Genomic DNA, 19,996 nt, shown 5'->3' on the forward strand with positions numbered 1-19,996 from the left:
TAGCCCTCATACTTCAGCCAATGTGTTTGAGTATTCTGTTACTTGCAGCTGGATATATTCTTGACCAGGTCATAGTTCTCATCATAATGGAACATTAAACTGTGTTATTTCACTCAGACAGTTTTTCCTGTTAAACACATTGTCATAGTTTTCCTCTCCATTAGAAACGTACCTCTAACACACTTTTTGGAAAATAAAAATAAAAAATGCAGCCCTCTCAGTCTACTTCTCTTGCTTTTTGAAAAGAAAAATACTAAAATTTAAAAGAAGGGAAAAGATGATAAGTGTTAGATGAACTCTGACTTATTGCTGGAGGAAAAAATAGGAAATGATGAGTACTGTAGGAAAATAAAGGACTCACACCCCATCCAAAGAGCTCTTGGAATGGGAATATGGATTCAGCATTGCCTGTTTTCCAAAAAGAGAAACTTGTTTGACTTTTTAAAGAGAAGCTGGAAATATATTTGTGATATGTTCTATTTTTATAAATTTCTTGGCAGCTAATTTCTAAATTTTTAAACACTCTCTGAGCCAACAATATGTAGGATAAGCTCTACGTGTATGCCTGGGCAATTTGTCTGATCCCTCTTTCTATAATGAGGAAGCTCATTAAAATTGCACATTGGAGAACACCAAGGATCTACCACACTAACTTAACATGGTTTATCATGCCATCCGTAAAATCTTGTCTCTCCAACTCAATTGCTGGCCATCTACAAAAAGAGGAACAGGCTATATACTTTTTTCTTGTTTAAGGATACCTGATCTGTGGCTTCTGGTGGGTCTTGGCGATATTTTCAAAGAAACATGATATCCTGTCTCCCTACATTGTCTTACATCTGTAGAGCGTTCACAGAGGGCCCAGCACCACGAGAAACAGAAAAGTGTGTGGGAGACACACAAAAGAAATAGAAACTGGCAAATCCCTGGAATCTAATGGAAGGGCCCATGCTCCTTTGACCCAGTAACCCAGGAGAAATAGCGACCACGCACTCTGAGCTCTGGAAAGGGAGTGTTAACACAGCCACACAGGAGATGTGCTGTTACTCAGGGAGACCTTCAAGCAGGGTTTCAATCTTAAACCAGATCTTGAATAGAAGGAGGACCTGTCACCCTGGGTGAATAGCTACCCAGAGTCAAAACACAGAAGCTACTGAAGAATGAGAAGCTTCTCTCCTAAAAGAATCTGAAACCTGAATGTCTTTTCTCAGACAAAGTGAAAAACCATCTCTGCAAGAACTGTTGATTTATATACATACAGCACGCTTCATGACAGGTTAGGTGAAAATGGGAACCATGAATGCGGAGAATATGCCAGATATGTTTGTTAAACATTCAAGTGATTTCTATGATAATGAAGGCATGCTCGCCCAGCTGTGAACATTTCAAGTAAGATGAATTACCAAGTACACTGGTCCATTTAATAGTGTTCAGTTGTTATCAGGGCTGGGAAGTTAAATTTAATGCTGTACGTTGAATGTCTAGCCAAGCACCCAAAGAATGTGGAACGAAAGCTAAGGGACCCATGCAGTTCTAGAAAAATCCCCAAACTTGAACAACATGTGCTTGCTTGATGCCTCAAGTTCCAGCAGGCTGGCAGCCAAATATTCTGAATTCATTTCATACCTGTGATGGCTTCCAAAACTAATAGTTCTTGCTTTTGTTTGGCATACAGTAGTCATGGAAGATATGATGACAAGAACAGAAAAATGGGGTGGAGTCAGAGGTGGACAGGGCAGGTGTTGGAAGATCAGTGAACCTCAGCAGAGGCAAAGATGAATCAAAAGAGGTTTGTGAGGTTCTAGTAGGTGCAGAGTTCTGAGCTGGAAGCTGAGATGGAGGCCCAACTGTATTTGTCCGCGAGGAGGCTGCAACACAGGCACTTTAAAAAGAAAGGAGATTGACTATGAAAGCAGACACCTACTTCAAGTTCTGCCTTTCTCATGTTATATATCAGCTGGATGACCTTGGGCATGTCACTTAATGTCTTTTGAACCTGACCTCTGTGTCCTCATATGGGGCTAGTACATCGTACCATAGAGGGGTTGTTTGCCAGGGTTCAAGTAGACAAAGCAGGCAAAGGGGTTAGTTGCCTGATACAGAATCTCCATGCATTAAAAGCTGGCTAGTATCTCTGCAACTATCACAATTAATTTGTATTATACCAAAAAAAAAAATGAATTAAAGCTGTTTCCGATACAATGGGCTTATTATTCAGGCAGATAGAGAGAAATCATATTTGGCCCCAGATGGTTCCCTGGATTGTGTCATGAAGGCATTTCTGATGAAGACTCCATCTGGTGGGCATGAAGCCGGCAGTGGCCTGATGTGGTTGGGTATTTTTGGAGCCCAGCACAGGGTTTGCCCTGCAGTAAAGTGTGTGAATAGATGGTGTCCCTGGGAATTTAGAATGGAACTGACTAGGAGGGATGTCACTAGGTGCCCAAACCCCTGAGTCCTAGAAGCTTGTAGCTGAGTGTGATTATAAAGCTTGTGCAGCCTAAACACCTTGCTTTACAGAGGATATCTGCTCCCCTTCACTCACACTCCAACACTCACAGCAGAGGTTGCTGGCAGAGGCGGCAGCTGGGGAGTGGTCAGCTTGTGTTGTCAACTTTCAGAACAGTCCTTCCTCTGCTAGAACTCCACCCTGACCGTCACCTTCAACGTTCCCCCTGCCGCTGCCTCCTTCACTGCAGCTCAGGTTCCCTCTGAGGACAGAGCAGAGGACATGGGAGAGGGTGGGCTTCTTGCAGAGGCCAGATGGTTCCTCAGGGTAATGCGGCAGCCCACTTAGTCTGGGATGGTTTTAGTAAAATTCTGGTGAGGGATGAAACCAGATGATTTTCCTAGGATGCTGCTGATAATACTGAGACCCAGGATTTACAAACAACAAAGTAGACCTCCTTTAAGAGGGTCGGGAGAATGGGAACCCTGACATTTCCCTTGGAATTGAGTGCACGCCTATGGAGCCACTCTGTGCTTTCTGGAAAGTGATTTGGGCAGAAGATTTCACTAACTTTAGGTCGTCTGGGTAACTCATTGACTCAACTGGCTTTGAAAGTGTAGAGATAGCAGAGTTGCTGTGGATAGCGCAGAAATGAAAGCAAACTTTTCTCAGTGTGATGAAATGGGATTGAATGATTGCTCTAATTTTTAGTAAACCCCAGAATATTAATGGTCTGGGAGTGCAGCTACTGTTTCAAGATAGTGCATCACCCAAGTATGAATCAAGAAGCACCATAGTGATAGCAAATGAAGGCCACTCCATTTGTCCAGAAATAACAAAAACTACAATGATAATATAAATACACCTAACATGGTTCAAAATGGAGCAATTCCTGTCAATGACCAAAATCAAGTCTCCTTTAGATAACCAACTGGAAAATTACTGATGACAGAAAGTCTATTCTAAAAAACCCCACATCCTGTAGAAGCACAGTCAGCCCAGATACGACTGGGGATCAAAGTAGGTAGGAACCCATGCCTTCTTTCCTGTACCTTGCCCTTTGAAAGTGAAAGTTGCTCAGTCCTGTCTAACTCTTTGTGACGCCCTGGACTATACAGTCCATAGAATTCTCCAGGCCAGAATACTGGAGTAGGTAGCCATTCCCTTCTCCAGGGAATCTTCTGAACCCAGGTGTCCCGCATTGCAGACAGATTCTTTACCAGCTGAGCCACCAGGAGAGCCCAAGAATACTGGAGTGGGTAGCCTATCCCTTCTCCAGTGGATCTTCTTGACTCAGAAATTGACCTGGGGTTTCCTGCATTGCAAGTGGACTCTTTACGAGCTGAGTTACCAGGGAATCCCTACCTTGCCCTTTAAAACTCAGTAAAAGACTCAAACCCTCACTTTTCGGGGTCAACACCACTCTATGCATCTGGCCCCTTTCCTCCCTTGGAAAGTGAATAAAAACTCTCATTTCTTCCCTTGTTCATACTTCTGTGAATTCTTTCACAAACCATATCAGTTCACCTGGCAGATAATAATGGCTTATAATCTCTGAGTTGGCCACTTGATGTGAAGAGCTGACTCATTGGAAAATATCTTGATGCTTGGAAAGATTGAGGGCCGGAGGAGAAGGGGGTGACAGAGGATGAGATGGTTGGGTGGCATCACCAACTCGATGGACATGAGTTTGAGCAAGATCTGGGAGATGGTGAAGGACAGGGAAACCTGGCATGCTGTAGTCCATGGGTTTGCAAACAGTCATACATGACTGAGTGACTAAACAAAATCTCTGAGAGCTAGGTACTATTCTAAAATTTTTGTGTACTAACTCACTGAATCCTTACACAATCTTTAAGGTATGGTTCTGTGGTGTTCTCCATTTTGTGAATGTGGAGACTGAGGCTCAGAGACATGGAAAAACTGACTTAACGTAGCTAATACCCAGTGAAGCTAGTCAGAGAGATGTTGCCAGCACTCCTGCAACGGTCTCACCTGGGGCTTGTCAGTTTCCTACCCACTTTCTTGACCATGTCAGTTTTCATTTGGCTTTCATCCTGCTCCACATACATCCCATTTGTTAGGTTGATCCATAGGAAATCAGTTTCTGCAAGTCAAAATGATGAATTGATGATTAGCAGTTTCAGATTATTCAACCTAATAGTCCATGGTCCAGGGGTCATTTTTAGTTAAATTAATTAAGACAATAAGCACATCCCATTTTCTACTCATTGTCATCTATTCAGAATGAAGGCATGTGACCAAAGTGAGCCAGTCAAGATGAATCCTAAGACTCTTGCCTGGAAGGTTAGGATGGAGGTGGTCATGTCCAGAACTTCTGTATCTCTGTTGATAAGAGTTCAAAAATTAAAACAATTCATGGAGTACCTGTGCCTATCTGTAGCCAAGAGAACCCAATGTGTAAAGCCAAGATGTTATAAAAACGACACCCAATCCCTGATCTCTATACATTTTCACTTAGATCAGCCAATCAAGCTTTTTTTTAGTGTAAGGCAACTGAGTTGAGTTCTTATTCCCAATCACAGTTCAGTCATTCTTAAGTGGAGAGAGATAAGACAGGATAACCACTTTGCAACTGGCATGAGTGGCAGAGAAATCAGAAACGTTCGTGACCCTTTATACCTGAGTCCTCTGGCTCCTCAGCCAATAAGCCATGTAATGCTGAGACAAGACTGTTTCCATTACACAACTTGCTTTTCCTTTTTACCTGCAATCTTTTGAACTCCATCTCTAAAGCTGTTCTCTAAAGGAACAATTTCATGACAAAGACACAGTGAAATGAAGTCCCTTCTAAAGTGAGATAGAGGTGGTTTAGGTAGAAGAACTGGAAGGTTATGGAAGATGGTGGGCAGTGTGAAGTTTTATATCCACTGGGAGCTTTATTCAGGAAAAATAGGAAGTGAGGAGTCGAAGGCAGTGTCCGGGTCCTATGTTATGAATTTACCCTGAGATTTATAGTCAGTCATTTCCATGTAATATTTTTCCATTTGGAATGAGCAGCCATCCCTATTTTCTTCCACTCCATGGGGGTGTGATTAAGATTAAGTCAGGACGACATCAGTGCTCTGCTGCCCCATGAAAGGCCGACACTGTCGGTTGCCTATCCAATACCCATCCCAGGACTTATTTCTTCCTAGTAGAATCCTAGCGTTGTACAGAAATCCATGGGGTTAGAATGTTTCACAGTACAATGTGCAGCCTGGGTAGGGATTTTAATTGAGCTAAAGGAAGTTAGATCCAATTTCTGAGATGGAAACGGTTGTCCCAACTTCTTAAGAGCGTTACTTTTCTGATAGTTGATGATTGCTCTCTCTAGGAACATAGATATTGTGTATTTCAGTGATGATATGAATAGTGTTCTCTGATCAGAAGTGATTTCATTACAGGCCCAAGAAGCTTTGAATATAAAGGAGAGCCTTTCAGTGTTATTCCATTGAAAGAGCGTTAGAAACCACACTCCATTCAGAACGGGACCGAGCCCAGAGAGAGATTTATTTCTGGTCGTGGGTGGTGATGGGAAACTGAGGAAAAAAAAAACTTGAAATTTATTGACTTAAATTTATTTACAAAAAGCAAGGGTCCTGCAGGCTGAGGGTTTAAGTTGAAGAACAAAGGGACTGAGATGTAGTTTTCATTCTCCTTTCCCTATGGGGCCCCTCCAGTACCCAAGACACTTGTGTTTCTTGTGCGGCAGGCAGAGCCAGTATTTCAGCTTCTGAACTAATGACTTTCCTGTCTGTTCACTCACTAGGACAGCAGTGAGGCTGAGGACACTGTCACCGCTGTGGAGGCAGCAAAGAAGTGATCAGGGGAATGAGTGAAGTAAGACAGGTCAAGGCTGCTCTGCAGAGCACGTTGCAAATACTGGCCATGGTGCCTGGTGGTCAGGGCCACTGGCACCAGAGAATGCTCCAGATCCCTGAGTTGCATGGGAAAAAGTGAGGCATGGGTCTTTCTGGCGAGGTAGGATGGCCTGGGTGATTACAAAGGGAAGGAGAGCATGTATGTTCAGGATCCTCCTTGGGGGATGCAGGCCCCTTCTGGCAGCACATGTGAAAGCTTTTTTTTAAAAAAAATATTTCCACTTTTTAAAAATTGGAGGACAATTGCTTTACAATGTTTTGGTGGTCTCTGCCATACATAAATGTAGGTCAGTCATAATTAAATATATATATATATATATATATATATATACATACACACACATATATCTCCCCTCTCTGTTGAGCCTCCCCTCTTCCTATTTCATGGAAGCCTTTGTAGGAAGTCATTCAGAAATGAACTTGAAGGGAAGCCTTTAAAGGTAAAGAAGAAATTCCGCTTGCTATCTAAGATGTGTGGAATTGAACCTGGGAAACCCCATCAAGTTGGTTTTGGAGATAGTGGGGAGTGATTATAAGTCTCAGAAATTTGAAAGCATTGATTTTCATCATCTCTTGAAATTTCTTCAGAATCAGGAATGCCATCACCACAAACACTGATGCAATGTGCTGGAGAACTAGGAAAAGGAGAAGATAAAATGAAAGCTGCAGCTGTATCGTGTGCAAGGCAGGCCGAGTGCAGTCACGTATGTGAGCCACTCATCCCTTTGGCTGCATGATGAGGCCACACGATGAGGGCACACGTAGCAGTTGATCCTGGGACACTAACTAAGTGTTAGTGATTCCAGTCAAAAGACTTATATTTAAATGCTCAGTGTGTGTTACTTGTATGTCAGGGATGTTTGTCTGTGATGTCAATACTTCTGAGAGAGCATTGGTAGGGAGACCTTAGTGCTTCACATATTGGGTTGGTCTGAATTTCTTTCGGCCCATCCTTGGGGCTGGACAGGCACCAGAAGAGGCTGTGCAGCAAGCAAGGACCCTCAGCCATGAAAAGACTGAGGATGCCACCAGCCCAGAGTCCCTTGGAAGCCATCACAATGTCACCATCACATCAATGGCAGTGACAACTGGCTTCTCATTAGGGCTCACCTGGGGCTTGATGTCACGCAAGATGTGATAGACCTTGTCGTGTTTCATTCTCATGATTACCTTCTGAAGTTGATAGAAATATTTCTAGCTTACAGAGGAAGTAAAGGGAACCAAAATCACCTAACAGATGTGACGCAGAGCCAGAAGACAAAGGCGGGTGTGTGTGGCCGCACAGCCAGCCCTGCGCATTTCATCAAGCACCCGCAGACCTTGATGCCTCTCTGATGGCAAGTCCTGTCTGACTGCCAGCCTTGTTTCTTGGGCCCACATGACATCTCACCCAGCTTAATACCCCCAGCGTGGGTCAGAAGGGAGGGAGTCTCCTGAAACTCACACAAGGAGGTCTCACTGCTGAATCCCAACCAAGCCCCTGTGGGCCAGTTTAGCTTCAAACATTCACTTCTTGCCCCAGAGATGAGGAGAGGGCAACCCCTCCTTTCCGGCCAGACTTACACGCTGGTGGCCCACACATTGAGGTGTCAATCTCTCTAAAACGGGCCGAGTCCCTTTGAACCATCTCCAGCTCCGGCTTGGAAACCCCCTCCAGGAATTGTTTCTTCTCAGCCCGTGGGTCAATCACCTGGCCAACCAAGTGGCTCATGCAGACTCAGAGTTGCCAAGAAGATAAGGAAATATCAAATTTCAGTTCTTCCTCCCTTTTTTCATTCTAGGATTGATTCCTCTTGAGTTTCAAGATGGGGGGAAGGTGTGGAGGTGGAGGTCAAAAGGAAATTTCAAATTTCAGTTCTTCCTCCCTTTTTTCATTCTAGGATTGATTCCTCTTGAGTTTCAAGATGGGGGGAAGGTGTGGAGGTGGAGGTCACAAGGAAATTTATAGGCCGACTTCCCAGGGCAATTTGCAATGTTTAGCCGTAAATATTTTCAAGGGAGTGTGAGCAGCTATCCCATCACTGCCTGCCTGCACACACATGAGCCTTCGGAGGGAGCAGAGCTGCCAGCAGGGAGGTGGGGAAGCAACCTAACACTTATCTTTCCTGTTGGCCCAGGGAAGGGAGGAAGCGGGGTGGACGGCTAATGTTGCAAGTGTGGGCACCACCCCCAGCCTCCCAATTTGTACTTAATCTCTGGAGACTCACCTGTGCTTGCGGTGCTAGGCCCGGATCCATGGCAAGAGTTTCCATTTTCCCCCATTTCCTAAGCAGCCAGCAACAAAGGAAAGACATTCTGAGAGCCCCTGAAGTGTTTTTATTGAAACCCTGTTCTCCAGAGAGAGATTGAGGAAGTGATTTAAGCAACCTTATTACAAAATAAAAATGTAAGCTCCTACTCCATGACAGGAAATGCGAGAGAGACAAGGCCATTAAAAAAAAAAAAACAGTTTGCAAAAGGACTGGAATGAAAAAGATGTTAAATAATTGTGTGCCAAAGCAACAAAAACAGCAGTAGGCTCAAGAAGAACTTTTAAAAGTCTACATATAATATTTTCCCCAGGAGGGACCTTCTTTGGGATGTTATGCATTACTTTTCACATTTTCTAATTAAAACGATTCATCAGGCTGTGTATAATAGCTGGGGGAGTCCCTTATCTTTACTTTTATCCCTTCCTAGACCTATCTGACGCTGTATGCTATGCTGTTGACAGTGACACTCTCATGCCGTTATATGAGAGTGTTTGTCAATGCTTCCCGAAAGGTTTCAGGTGCTTCATATTTTGATTGCATAACACTTGTGTTATAGCATAATTTAGCAGCATCTAAATAAATCTGCTCATTATTGAGGCTGATTAAAAAACAGGCACAACATAATATAGCTACATTTCCAGACTCACTATCCACCCCTCCCCAGTTCTGCAGCCCCCAGTTCTGCTGAATATTCCAATGGCTGATGTTGAAACACTGAAAGGAACAGGAAGTGTGTCCCCTGCTGAGCTCTATTTTGGGAAACATTTTTCTTTCTCTCTCTTTTTTTTTTTTGGCTTGGTTTTGACATTGGTTTTTTACTTCTCTCAAAAAAATTCTTTTAATTGGAGTATAGTTGATTTACAGTGCTGTGTTAGTTTCTGTACAGCAAAGTGAATCAGTTATACATATATCCATTCTTTCTTAGATTCTTTTTCCCATATAGGTCATTGCAGAGTATTGAGTGGAGTTCTCTGTGCTATGCAATAGGTCCTTATTAGTTATCTATTTTTATATATGCCAGTGTGTATATGTCAATCCCAATCTCCCAATCTATCCCTCCTCCTGCCTCCCCCTTGGTAACAGTTTTCTACATCTGTGACTATTTTGTAAATAAGTCCATGTGTACTGTTTTTTTTTGATTCCACATATAAGTGATATGTTTGTCTTTCTCTGTTTGACTTAGTATGACAGTCCCTAGGTCCATCCATGTTGTTGCAAATGGCATGATTTCACTCTTTTTTTTATTGATGGCTAGATCCTCCAGGCATTTCAGAACCCATGGATAGAGTACATTTCTCACGGGATAAGCTCCTCCTGTATCTTAACCCACAGCTGCTTGGGGAGTGGACTGGGCTGGGTGTAAACACCCGGAATGTGTAGATGCAGTAAAGCCGGACTTTTGTCGGAAGGGCTTATTGCTTCTTAAGAATCACTTCCCTTGAGCTTGGTTTCCTTCTGGGTTCCAGGGGCGCTAAGTGCCTTTTCCCTCCTGTGAGGAGTGAAGGTTAAGGGTGGGTTGGGGAGACAGGCCTCTCCTTCTGCCCCTTTGGGTGCCCACCTCCTGGAGATGAGACTAGGGACTCTGCTGGTATCACCCAGTGATGCCTGTGAGCGGTGGTGCCAGGGCAGGAGGGGTGTAAAGGCCTTGGTAGCCCCTGGCTGACTCCTTCTCTGGGGACTGGTGGGAGGAGGGGGAGGGAGGTTGGTTAAGTGTACAAGGGTAGGGAAAGTGGTGGATGAGTGGGGTGGGATGGGATGGGATGGGATGTGGGAGTGGAAGGAGGACAGCAAAGTAAATGACACACACAGAGGGTGATGGGTCTTGTCTACATAAGGTCTTATCTCCTGTCTCATCTCCTTCTATCCTCTTGGGGTGGGTACCATTCAAGCCCCATCCCACCCCAAACATGCTTGCTGAAGTGGCAGCTAACCAGTGGCATCCACACTATTTAGACACAGCACTCTCCAAACCTCAAAGCACCTACAAAAAAGATGCAGGGTCTGAGCAAAACTTGGTGTTCTAAATAGCCTGATTTCTCTCTTAAGAAGCTTTTAAGAGGACTAAGTCTGCATAAAATTGAGGTAGCAAGCAGTATTATTCCTCCAGGCACGTTTGAGTCAAAAAGAACGTGAATTTTAAAAAATAAAAACTGCTGCCTCGCTTATTATACAAGCCACCAAGCAGCCATCGCTCTCTCCCACGCCGACGGACATATATCTTGCCGAGACACATGCGTCCAAAGTCAGGATATTGTCTGGGAAACCTGAGCCTGGCCGCCTGTGCAGGAGTCGACATCACCGCGTAATTCCTTCCAGAAGAACAGAAACCCAGGCACAAAGCAGCAGCGTAGAGTCCCCAAAGGATGCGTTACCATTTCTTTTTGCTGGGATTATTCTCCATTACACAGAGCAGGAGGGGCGTTTCCCGATGCTTTCTCACTTTCTTTTCATGTCCCTTCATTTACTTCATCCCGAGAGGCAGCCAAAGTCTCCAGGCCACACTCAGCAATAAAAACTCAGCAAGTTGGAAGGATACGGCATGAAGCTTTGCAGCCTGCAGGGGAGTTCTGCTGACAGTACTAAAATTCAGGACCTTCATCTGGCATCCCAGGCAGGTGTGTTTATTCAGCAAAGGGAGAGCTGGAAATGCTTCCTTTGGGGATGCTTCCTCCTCTTCCTGCTGTGTTTTCCTCCTGTGCTGCCTTGAGCCTGGACTTTGCCACTGGGGGTCTCAGACTGGTTCTTGGAGCTTGGTTTGGATCCTGGAGGTTACTTCCCTCAGAATCCTTTGTACTATTATGAGTGAGGCTGAGTCCTTTCAGTAGGGGTTGAGGGCTCCTTATGAACTGTGATCTAAGATCAGTGTCTTTTTCCACTCAGGGATTTTCTTGGGCTGTCTTTAGTGCATGATGACAGAAACCAGTCACACACTGGTTCCCGATATGTAAAAAGGCATCCTCTAAAGGTACTCATAGAAAAATAACATTTCCCCACCAAATAAACAAACTCATAGACGTGATCACAGATGAAATGGCCCACTTTGCGTGTCACTGAGGTTCCTCTCCTACGTCTGTAAATTCTGAACTCTGAGTCAATCAAGGTCACTTTGTTATGTATTTTGAAAAATGCCTCTGCCTAATGCCTGCTAAGTTGCTTCAGTCATGTCCAACTCTTTGCAATCCCGTGGGCTGTAGTCTGCCAGGCTCCTCTGTCCATGGGATTCTCCAGGCAAGAATACTAGAGTGGGTTGCCATGCCCTCCCCCAGGGATCTTCCTGACCCAGGGATTGAACCCCCTGTCTTTCATGTTGCAGGCAGATTCTTTATGGCTGAGCCACCAGGGAAGCTGAGAAAATACCTCTAGTTGTATCAAAATCAGCTTTTCTCAAAAGGTCCAAGCATCAGATCCACCTGGAGGCCTTGTTAAAATCTCTCAGTGGAGCCCTCCCCTGGAGCTTCTGATTGAGGAGGTCTTGCATGGGGCCCAGCAGTTTCCATCTGTAACTGAACTGATTTCTAGGAATAATGAGTTATTGTTCCCCACCAACCCCCCTTCCCCCAAATCCATGCCCTTTCCAGAACCTTTGAATAGGACCTTATTTGGAAATAGGGTCATTTCAAATGTAAGTAGTTAAAATGAGGTTGTAGTGGAACAGGGTGCATCACGAGCCCAGTGTGACTGGTGTCCTTGTAAAAAAAGGAGAAGAGAGACAGAGACACAGGGGAGAAGGCCACGTGACAAGAGAGGCAGAGCCTGGAGGGATGTGTCTGCAAGCCAAGGACGGCCGGTGACTGGCAGCAACACCGCACACTTAGAGAGGTGTGGAACAGATCCTTCCCTGGTGCCTTCAGAGAGGGCATGGTCCTGCCTACATGTTGATGTTGATCCTCTAGCCTCTGGAACCGGGAGATAAGGAATTTCTGTTGTTTTAAGTCACAAGTGTATGATAATCTGGGTCTGAAGCAAACCTAGAAAATACTAAGACACCCCAAATCACACTTTGAGAACCACTGATCAAAATTATTGGCTTCCCTGGTTGCTCAGTGGTAAATAATTTGCCTGCAATATAGGAGCCACAGGAGATGTGGGTTTGACCCCTAGTTTAGGAAGATCCCCAGGAGGAGGGCCATGGCAACCCACTCCAGTATTCTTGCCTGGAGAATCCCATGGACAAGAGGAGCCTGGCGGGCTACAGCTCATAGGATCAGAAAGAGTCGAACACGACTGAAGCAACTAAGCACGCACGCATGCATGATCAAAATTAAACCATCTCCTTCTTCAACTCCTATTTCTCCTTATAACATCAATGATAAATTTTTTTCTGGACTAATTCCTACTTGCATCTGCCAGCACCTGCTTAATTCCCTAAGAAGTTTCACAAGCTCCTGTTTCCTTATTTTCCTTCCCTATTTCTAGTTCCTAGTCTTTTTACCTCCTAATAACATGTGGGGCTCTCTTCAGTTACATTGTGGTCAAAGAGAATCTCTGATTCCCCCCAAGCTGATAGAATTGTGACTTCACATGGCTGAGTCTCCATACCCTCTAGTAAGGGATGCAGGTAGCAGGAAGCCAATGCAAGAGACGCCAGGGAGCTACAGAGATGCAGGGGGAGTGAGGGGATTTCAGCCTCAGGAAGACAGGCATTAAGAGGGATTTATCTGCCTTCAAATATATGAAGTGTAACTGTTCATACGATGCAGACAGCCCACCTTCCACTCCTCTGAGAAGGGGCCAAAGGAAAGCAGGCTTAGGAAGGAGACCTTCCAGTAGACAGAAAGAACCTTCTGAGGTTGGAGGTTGTAAGTCACTGCAATGTCAAGGGAGACATTTAAGTAAAGAGTAGACACCCTTTCATTAGACGGGATTTAGATGGGGCCCTTCCTGGAGCCAGGAGGATGAACAGGATAGACTCCTGAGGAGCTGAGCTCTTCAAGTCTACAGCCTTGCAGAACAAGAAAAATTCCCAGTTGGGGAAAAATGAGCTCAGAAGGAAGAAACATCTCTCTGTTGGTTTATTGATGATCCCAGGTATAGAATCTGTCTGAATTTCTTCTCATTTTTAACTTGATGCCTGAAAGACACCCTTTGGGGCTAAGTTAAGGAGTTAGATTAGTTGGCAGGTTTGTTTTCTATGCCCTCTGGGTACTACTTAGTTGAGTCCAACTTCTCCATCTGCATGATGACAAAAGCAGGGCATCTTCATTTTCTATTGCCAAGTGACAAATGATTACAAACTTAGAGGCTTGGGCGAATGTGTATTTGTTATCCCATGGTTTCTGTGGGTCAGAGTTCAGGGTGCAATTTGACTGGGTCCTTTTCTCAGGGTCTCACAAAGCTGAGGTGTTGGTGGGATGTGGTACTTTCCGGACCACTTTCAAGCTCACTGGGCTGTCAGCACAATTCAGCTCCTAGTAGCTGTGGAACCCACTTTCTTGCTGGCCATCGTTGGGTGCTTGTGTGTGGTGGTCCCCTCTCAAAACATGGCAGCTTCTCTCCCTCTGTACTATCTCCAGGGTGACATCCATCCATCACCTTTGCCATTCTCTACTGGCTTGAAGCTGGTCACAGGTACTGCCTGCACTCAGGGAGCGGGGGTTGTATAAATATGTGACTCACTGGAGGTCATCTTAGACTGACCTACCACAGGGGGGTTGGGAAGAAGCTCTTCTGCTCTTGCTCCTCCCCAAGGCCCAGATGCCAGAGGGCTGAAACCCAAAGGCTTCTGCCTTATTTGGAATGTATCTGATTAAATAAATATACAAGTGGAACTCCAAATGGAATGCAGAAAGTGTGACTGAGTCCTATTTTACAGACCAGTTGTGCTTGAAAGCTCAATTAGGCAATCAACTGTTGGAATTTTTAAGTTCTTTAATCAAGAACATGATATTACAATTAGTGGTTTTCTACATTTGTTTGTTTGTTTGACAGTATAGCATAGAGGGTAAGCTTTGTAGCCGGACTACCTGGGTTCAAGTTCTGACTCTGGTACTAACTATGTAGTTTTAGGCAAATCATTTAGCCCTTCTGCCCAGTTTTCTTCGTTTATGAAATGGTGACAGTAATAGTACTTTATGGAATGCTGGTGAGGAGGAAATGAATTAATAAGTATAAAGCACCTAGAAGAATGCCTGGCATATCATAAACACTATACATGTGTTATTATTTCAGTTTGGATGCCAGATGTCACATGCCACTCACATGCTTGACACTCTGTGGGCATTCTTAGGACTCTGAGCATTTCTTGGCTATAGCTATGGCCCTGCCCCTTTCTCTTCCACTCAGAATGCAATAAAAAGTGACATAATAGTGGTAAATTTGAATCAGAACTGATTTTTAAAAAAATGAAATGATTCCTAAATTTCATCCTTTGTAACTAGCATAAATAAAAACGATTATGATGCTGAAATGTGTTGTGCATTTACTATATGCCAGGAAGTCTACCAAGTATGATGACAGCATCACCCCTCTGAGGAAGGTACTATTACCCCCTTTTACAGAGAAAGAACCTGAGGCTTAGGAGTTATTTGCTCAGCTGATTAGGAGCAAAGCTCGCCATAGGAAGGAGCTCAAGCAGCTGGACTCCAGAGCCCTCAATCTTAGTATCTCTCCTGTACTGTTTCCCCCTTTTATTGCTGGCAACTTAGCTCTCAACCTACATGCTGTGACATGACAGCCAAGAAACACCAACATAAGTGACACAAAAGGAGAAAGGCACCATGGGTTCCTGTTTATCTAGATGGGCATTGTGTAGAAGGAGACAAAGGACTTAGAAGATATACATTTTGGGTAAGCACCTCAAATCACACATGTGCAACATTCCTCACTCACCATTCTCTCACTGACTCCTCAGAACACACTGCAGAGGCTGGTGTTGCCTTCCTTTGGCAGCTAAAGAAATTGAGCCTTAAAAGTTGCCAGTGAGAAGCTGAAACCAAGAATCAAACCCCAAAGCTTTCATTCTCCAAGTCTGCAGTGTTTCCACCACCCACTGTTGACTTAAGGGTGAAGCCAGAAGAGGAGGGGAGAGGGAGAGGTCCCAGGCAGGCAGCAGGAGCCCATTGGCTTTGACTAGCTTGGCTGCTGTTCTGATGGATTTGCCATCAAAGGACTTTGCTGATTCCTAATTCTGCCAGGTGGGCTTCCCAGGTGGCTCAGCGGTAAAGAATTCCCCTGATAATGCAGGAGACATGGGTTCAATCCCTGGGTCAGAAAGATCCCCTGAGAAGGAAATGGCAACCCACACCAGTATTCTTGCCTGGAAAACTCAATGGACAGAGGAGCCTGGCGGGCTGCAGACCATGAGGTCTCAAAGAGTGGGACATGACTGAGCGACTAACCCCCACACCAAATTCTGCCAGGGACCACTGCTGTGACTCAGGGCAAATCACTCAGTGGCTTCTGCATCAGTTCCTCACTTTTTCAAATCAAACTGACCTTTTTGAAAGACAAAGTGAGATAATTTATGCTCATGGGGGTAGATGCTGTAACACTTTTCTCATGGAAACAGACTCTCAAAGTGTGGAGGCAGAGAGTAGGAGAGAGAGATTGAAAAAGAGATGAGCTGCAGGCAGAGTGAAACAGTGTGGACGAGTAGTGAACCTTGTTTGTGATTTATCATTATGACCTTTCGGTAAGAATAAAATTTAATCCTGGAGCCCAGAGGTCGCTCCAGAATGCTGTTTAAACCTCTTTTCAGATTGCTTTTAGAAGACAGACATTAAGTGAACAAAGAGAAAGCAGACGCCAATGAAACACACAGTGGGGGAAACAGACATTTTGACACCACAAGTTTCACAGGGCAGAAACGGATGGAATGGATTCGGAATCCCATGCACGTGGTTCCATTCCCAGCTCTGTCACTTAGTTAGTAAGTGGGGTGATTTAATTCTGTTTTCTCATTTTTAAGATATAGATAGGAGCAGCAACCTTGCAAGGTATTTGCGATAATTAAATGAGGTCATGATTCCATTAGCTCAGTGCAGGACTCGTATGAAGTACTCGCTAGGGGTGCCTGGTGCTCCTGCTGTATCATAACTATGAAAATACAAATAAAAGCTGGAGAAAACATGGTTGCTTCACTGTAAGTACTTTTTAAGGAAAGTTCTGATTTGATTCTGACATGTGGGAGAGGAGGAGCAGTGGGAGCAGATGGAGACGGGCAGGTCCCAGGTGTCAAGTCCACCTGTATATCTGGTGCTGCAAAGGCAGTGATGAGTTTCAGGAGTAACTGGGTGCTGACCTTACAGCCCATGTGCCATCTCTCCGAGGTGGTGGAGGTGACAATGACACCTGCAGACAGGTTAGCGATAGAAGGTGGTCCTTTCCCACAGCATCCACAGGCGTGATAGAAGGTGGTCCTTTCCTACAACATCCACAGGCCTAAGAAAGTTGTTGACAGTGTCACTGAGGGGCAAAGGACACAGACTCTGGAGGCAGTTTTGGGACTTCTGGCCTCAGACAATTCATTTTGCTTCTCTTTGCCTCAACTTTCTCATCTATAACATGGGGAAGAAGGGGTATAATAGTGCTGACTACACAGGCTGTGTAGTGATGAAACGAGACAGCATCCATCCAAAAGCCCTAGCAGTGCTAAGTACACGATAAGCTCCTATTTTCATCTATAGTTATTACCTACCCCTCTAGGTCCAAGGAAACTGAGATTCAGTGAAACCAAAACAATCAGACAAATTAAAAATTAGAAGCCAGTAAATGTGGATTTTGTGCCCAGCTCTGGGATTCCACCTCAAGGGTGTTCCTGCCCCTCCTGCCCATCTCAGAACTAAGAATCCCCTTCATGTTCTGTTCCTTGTACCTCTGTCCACGTCATTATTAAAACACATGTTGTTGTAGAAGCACGTCCAGGAGGCAGTAGAAGGGACTCTGAATGACTTTGGGGGAAATTTAGTCAGTTGTCCTTCAAGACCATGCTATCATTAGGAAAAATATATACCACATGATCAACTGAGATGCAATTCCACCAGGGCTGAAAATTGTTAGTTTCAGATTCCTGCAGCCTCTCAAAAGTTCTAAACGCTACATAGAGCTAAAAGCGAAGTTCAAAAGGCAATTTCAAAAGAAACTGTTAGGCGTATGCTGAGAGAAATCAGTTGATTTCATCTGCTTGGAAAAAGCATTTGGGCACAAAGTGGCCTATATCTGAAGAGTTGGCACTTTGCAAAAGGCCGGGTTTTGCAGGGGTCAGAAGGGCAAGCAGAAAGGCAGGTGCTCTAACGGCTAGACATAAATCTGAGAGAGACGGTGCAGGCAGTCTGAACGTGTAGCATTGTCTTCACATTGAGGGCATGTCATTGGGGGAGAAAAACAGACATCGTCATCCCAGGCTTTCAACTGAGAGCAACTGTAGAAACGCACATCTCCTATGTGTCTCTCCCTATGGCCCATGTGGAAAACTTCACCTCTGACTCTCCCAGTCACCAAATGTATGGGTTTCCCCCCACCCCCCACACCAAGCAATTCCCTGAGATACCAGCTAGGTGTCCTAAAACTCAATTCAGCTCTGACCCTCCCTATCTGGAGGTTCCTCTCTGGCATACCCCAGCAATTCAGAGTTGTTAGATCTACGTAAAGCCAAGAAATCTGGATTTTTGGATTCTCTTTGGTTGATTCTGATCATTATCCAGATTAGGGGGCCTCTAGTCTATAATAAAATCCCTGTTTCTCCCAGGAACTAAATAAATGGCGATTAATCCTGTAAACAGTGAACTGCTGCATACTACCTTCATCCAGAACATCTGACCCCCCCAAGGTTCCCTGGGATGAAGGAGACGAACATAAAAGAAACCAGCGGTGTGTACACACCATCCGGCAAGGTGACGACACCCGGAGACTGGAGAAAACCCATTTTCCTTTTATAGGAAGATGCCAGCCAATCGTGCCCCATTTGTTTACTGGGGCAAAGAATGTTACATACTGTAAAATCAAGAATGGTGAGCAGGAAGGATTCACTGAGTGCTGGAGAGGGAGGGAGGGAGGACTTGGGGGTGAATGGAGCTGGATCAGAGGCTCCACCTTAAAGCAGGTGGAGAAGCCCCCTTTCCCCTGCCAGGCTGCTCCCCTGGACTCGGTACAGGCAGCTCTTCTCACCCGATTAGGAGCTCTCATCTGCAACACATGCTCCTCACCCTCCCCTCTCTGTCTCTCTGGAGCAGACTGAGTTCAGTTCTGAGCACACACTCCTTTCCTTCTCGCCTCTGCTGATGAAAGGGGCTTTATTCCCAGTGACCTAAGCCCACATCAAAAGCAGCAGCTCGAGAAGGCACTGACCAAAGCCTATGGCTCAAATGTCAATCCCGTGTCTTCCAGAGAGCTGGGAGGAATGCTGTGTAAATAGGCTGGGAAGGAATTCAACTGCCTGTTGTTCTGGATGAAGGATTCTGTTGGCTCAGGAGGGGAACCCACAGTTTCAAAGCTGCAAATAGTGATTTTCCCACACACCCAGCAACCATCTTTCAGGTTGATGCACACTTACTTGATTATCCCTGGAGAGGATGAAGACATTCCTGCTTGTTGAGTGACTGTCAGGTGACAGGCCCTGGGTAAAACTCAACACATTCATTCCCTTATTTTACCTTCCAGTGACTTTTTAAAAAAGTCATCATTACACCATTATCATCCCCATTTCATGGATCAGCACACTGAGGTTCGGGGAGGTAAAATGACTTGACCTTCCATAGGGAGTAAGTGGCAGAAGAAAGATCCAACCCTGGTCAGTCTGTCTTCAGCGCCCTTATTTCCTTGGTCCTTCAGGTCTTAAAGCACAAGTCAGGGGTCAGGTTAAGATAACTATTGTATGAGCTGTGAGGACTGCTAGCATGCTCAGTGATGAGAGCCTTTTAGTAATATCCAAGTCCAATTCATTATGTTACTTTTCAAGCATATTTGGTTGTAGAAACGATCAATGTCAATTATTTTCCAACAGACTTAGAGATAAGTCACTGCACATAAACGTCTCCTGGTGGGTTTAGTTTTTAGAAGATGTTGAGTTGTTGCTGTTTAGTCCTTCAGTCATGTTTGACTCTTTTGCAACCCCATGAATGGTAGCCAATAGGCCTTCAGTCCATAGGATTTCCTGGGCAAGATTACTAGAGTGGGTTGCTATGTCTTCCTCCAGGGTATTTTCCCGACCCAGAGATTGAACCTGTATCTCCGAGTCTCCTGCATTGCAGGTAGATTCTTTACCACTGAGTCACTGCACATAAGCATCTCCTGGTGGGCTTTGTTTTTAGAAGATGCTGAGAGAGAAATACAAATTCATCAACCCAATTAACACGAACTTATTCTTACCATGAGGAGTCCTGATTTACAGAAGGATTTCCTTTAAATGGGAGTGGCCATTAGCAGCCCCATCTTGCTCCCCACCGGTTGTTCACTTGGTGCCCACTTAGAGCAGT

The 19,996-nt window shown here is 44.8% G+C and overlaps 1 long non-coding RNA gene across 1 annotated transcript in view; it reads right to left on the reverse strand.

The window, feature by feature from the left end:
• Window positions 1–1,231: 1,231 nt before the first annotated feature.
• LOC145516436 (uncharacterized) overlaps window positions 1,232–19,996 on the reverse strand; it is a 28,196-nt gene continuing 9,431 nt past the window's right edge. Inside the window, exons 3-5 of the long non-coding RNA XR_014061391.1 lie at window positions 4,445–4,556; window positions 2,560–2,711; window positions 1,232–1,882 (exon numbers count right to left, since the gene is read on the reverse strand). This is a non-coding gene — a long non-coding RNA (uncharacterized LOC145516436). The remainder of the gene's footprint in view (window positions 1,883–2,559; window positions 2,712–4,444; window positions 4,557–19,996) is intronic.

Source organism: Giraffa tippelskirchi, chromosome 8 (genome assembly GCF_054371585.1).
Source record: "Giraffa tippelskirchi isolate mGirTip1 chromosome 8, T2T-mGirTip1v1.2.pri, whole genome shotgun sequence".
NCBI lineage: Eukaryota > Metazoa > Chordata > Mammalia > Artiodactyla > Giraffidae > Giraffa > Giraffa tippelskirchi.